The sequence below is a fragment of the Zeus faber genome (genome assembly GCF_960531495.2).
Source record: "Zeus faber genome assembly, chromosome: 22".
Taxonomy (NCBI): domain Eukaryota; kingdom Metazoa; phylum Chordata; class Actinopteri; order Zeiformes; family Zeidae; genus Zeus; species Zeus faber.
The window spans coordinates 24,088,176-24,093,175 of NC_137209.1; the positions used below are offsets into that span (position 1 = coordinate 24,088,176).

The window sequence follows — 5,000 nt, forward strand, 5'->3', positions numbered from 1 at the left end:
CTACCACTCACACACACACACACACACACACACACACACACACTACCACTCACACACACACACACACACACACACACACACTACCACTCACACACACACACACACACACACACACACTACCACTCACACACACACACACACACACACACACACACACACTACCACTCACACACACACACACACACACACACACACACTACCACTCACACACACACACACACACACACACACACTACCACTCACACACACACACACACACACACACACACACTACCACTCACACACACACACACACACACACACACACACACACACACACACTACCACTCACACACACACACACACACACACACACACACACACACACTACCACTCACACACACACACACACACACACACACACACTACCACTCACACACACACACACACACACACACACACTACCACTCACACACACACACACACACACACACACACACTACCACTCACACACACACACACACACACACACACACACACACACACTACCACTCACACACACACACACACACACACACTACCACTCACACACACACACACACACACACACACACACACACACACTACCACTCACACACACACACACACACACACACACACACACACACACTACCACTCACACACACACACACACACACACACACACACACACACTACCACTCACACACACACACACACACACACACACACACTACCACTCACACACACACACACTACCACTCACACACACACACACACACACACACACACACACCCTTATAGAGACACACACACACACACACACTACAACTCACACACACACACACACACACACACCCTTATACAGACACACACACACACACACACACTACCACTCACACACACACACACACACACACACACACACACCCTTATACAGACACACACACACACACACACACACACACACACACACACTACCACTCACACACACACACACACACTACCACTCACACACACACACACACACACACACACACACAACCACTCACACACACACACACACACACTACCACTCACACACACACACACACACACACACCCTTATACAGACACACACACACACACACTACCACTCACACACACACACACACACACACACACACACACCCTTATACAGACACACACACACACACACACACACACACACACACACTACCACTCACACACACACACACACACACACACTACCACTCACACACACACACACACACACACACACACACACACACACTACCACTCACACACACACACACACACACACACACACACACACACACTACCACTCACACACACACACACACACACACACACACACACACACTACCACTCACACACACACACACACACACACACACACACTACCACTCACACACACACACACTACCACTCACACACACACACACACACACACACACACACACCCTTATAGAGACACACACACACACACACACTACAACTCACACACACACACACACACACACACCCTTATACAGACACACACACACACACACACACTACCACTCACACACACACACACACACACACACACACACACCCTTATACAGACACACACACACACACACACACACACACACACACACACTACCACTCACACACACACACACACACTACCACTCACACACACACACACACACACACACACACACAACCACTCACACACACACACACACACACTACCACTCACACACACACACACACACACACACCCTTATACAGACACACACACACACACACTACCACTCACACACACACACACACACACACACACACACACCCTTATACAGACACACACACACACACACACACACACACACACACACACTACCACTCACACACACACACACACACTACCACTCACACACACACACACACACACACACACACACAACCACTCACACACACACACACACACACTACCACTCACACACACACACACACACACTACCACTCACACACACACACACATACACACACACACTACCACCCACACACACACAGACACACACACTACCACTCACACACACACACACACACACACAGACACACACTACCACTCACACACACACTACCACTCACACACACACACACACACACACACACACACACACACACACACTACCACTCACACACACACTACCACTCACACACACACACACACACACTACCACTCACACACACACACACACACACACTACCACTCACACACACACTACCACTCACACACACACACACACACACACACACACTACCACTCACACACACACACACTACCACTCACACACACACACTACCACTCACACACACACACACTACCACTCACTCACACACACACACACACACACACTACCACTCACACACACACACACACACACACACACACACACACACACACTACCACTCACACACACACAGACACACACACTACCACTCACACACACACACACACACACACACAGACACACACTACCACTCACACACACACTACCACTCACACACACACACACACACACACACACACACACACACACACTACCACTCACACACACACTACCACTCACACACACACACACACACACTACCACTCACACACACACACACACACACACTACCACTCACACACACACTACCACTCACACACACACACACACTACCACTCACACACACACACACACACACACACACTACCACTCACACACACACACACTACCACTCACACACACACACTACCACTCACACACACACACACTACCACTCACACACACACTACCACTCACACACACACACACACACACACTACCACTCACACACACACACACACACACACACACACACACACACACTACCACTCACACACACACTCACGCAGACCAGAATTACAGAAAATAAATACAGACCAGAACTACAGACCATAACACCAAAGTTATATATATATATATATATATATATATATATATATATATATATATACACACAGTATATATATATATATATGTGTGTGTGTGTGTGTGTGTGTGTGTGTGTGTGTGTGTGTGTGTGTGTATATATATATAACTTTGGTGTTATGGTCTGTAGTTCTTCCAGTGATATGATATGATGAAAGTAGAGCATTTAAGTAGAAGATACAATGGTGATTTCCTCATCTCAAACTATGTATTGAAACAAAAGCCAACAACAGTGGTGGGTTTACCACAACAACAAATGTCAACGTCTCAATAACTTGTCATGTGGCCTCGAGCATCAGTTACAGCTTGACAAGGACGTCTCATGCTGTTCACAAGTCGACTTATTGTCTGCTGAGGCCCGGCCCCCTGGGCGAGAGCGACCTCTAGTGGCGCTGGGAGGCCATGGGCCTAACAGTTTCAGGTGTCCTTGGCGGACACCTGAAACCTGAAGGGCGAGTTCGATTGAAATCCCGGATGAGGGAGGCATCCAGGATCTGTCTCCAGGGCACCCAGGAGCGTTCCTCCGGATCGTACCCCTCCCAGTCCACGAGGTACTGGAGACCCCTCCCCCGGTGCCGCACATCCAGCGGGTGCCGCACTGTGTAGGCCGGGTGACCGTCGATGGTGCGGGGGGGTGGTGGGGCCTTGGCGGGGAGGTAAAGAGGGCTGGAAACCACCGGCTTAAGCAGGGACACATGGAAGGTGGGGTGGACACGGAGGGAGGGAGGGAGACGGAGGCGTACAGCACAGGGGTTGATGATTGACACAATGGGGAAGGGGCCAAGATACAGCGGAGCGAGTTTTCGGGAGTCCACCTTGAGGGGAAAGTCCTTTGTGGAGAGCCATACCATCTGTCCAGGGACGTATGTGGGTGCGGGCGCACGGTGCTGGTTCGCCTGCCGCTGGGACCTGGCAGAGGCCTGGAGTAGGGCAGAGCGGGCCCTCCTCCATGTCCTCCGGCAGCGACGGGTAATGGGCGGAGGAGGCCGGAGCGGGTCGGGTGGAGGTCTTGGACCGGGCGCAGGTAGGCCAGGCCGAGACAACGGACCGGGTGTCAGGGAGCAGGGTCGGCCACCAGAAACGCTGGCGGACGACAGCCAGGGTGCGGGTGATCCCGGGATGGCAGCTGAGGTGGGAGGATGGGCCCACTGCAGAACTTGGGAATGTGCGGAGTCAGGGACGAACAGGCGGTTAGGGGGTCCGGTACCTGGGTCGGGCTGGTGTTCCTGCGCTTGGGTGACAAGGGACTCGATCTCCCAGGTGTGTGTGGCGGCAAGGCACAGGGGTGGAAGGATGGGTTCTGGATCCCCTGTCTTCTCCTTTGGCGTGAACACACGGGACAGGGCATCAGGTTTGGTGTTCTTGGTTCCTGGGTGGTAGGATAGAGAGAAGTTAAACCGGCTGACAAACAACGCCCACCTGGCCTGCCGGGAGTTGAGCCGCTTCGCCGTCCAGATATAGGCCGGGGATGGTAGCTCAGGAGGTAGAGCTGGTCGTCTAGTAATCCAAAGGTTGCTGGTTCGATCCCGGGGCTCCTCCTGCTAGCATGCTGTAGTGTCCTTGAGCAAGACACTTAACCCCTAATTGCTCCTGATGGCTGCGTCCGTCGGTGTTTGAAAAATTGTAAGTCGCTTTGGATAAAAGCGTCTGATCAATGAAATGTAATGTAATGTAAAAGCTGCGCTCGGGTGGGGTGAGCCTGCGGGACAGAAAGGCACAGGGGTGGCACAGCGCTGAGAAAGTACTGCTCCTACCCCCGTGTCTGAAGCGTCCACCTCTACCACGAACTGGAGGTTGGCGTCGGGCTGGGCCAAGACCGGGGCCGACGAAGAGCGGCTTCTGAGGTCGAGGAATGCGGCCTCGGCCGCTGGGGTCCACTTGAAGGCCACTGCGGTGGAGGTAAGGGCTGAGAGGGGAGCGGCGATGCGGCTGAAGTTACGGATGAAGCGCCGGTAGAAGTTTGCAAACCCGAGGAAC

At 52.3% G+C, this 5,000-nt stretch overlaps 1 pseudogene across 1 annotated transcript in view; it reads left to right on the forward strand.

Moving 5' to 3' along the window:
* Nucleotides 1–5,000, forward strand: part of LOC307247463 — a 442,915-nt pseudogene that overhangs the window by 579 nt on the left and 437,336 nt on the right. Inside the window, exon 2 of the transcript in view lies at nt 1–759. This exon is cut by the window's left edge and continues 16 nt beyond it. The product of the transcript in view is annotated as an uncharacterized misc_RNA (transcript). The remainder of the gene's footprint in view (nt 760–5,000) is intronic.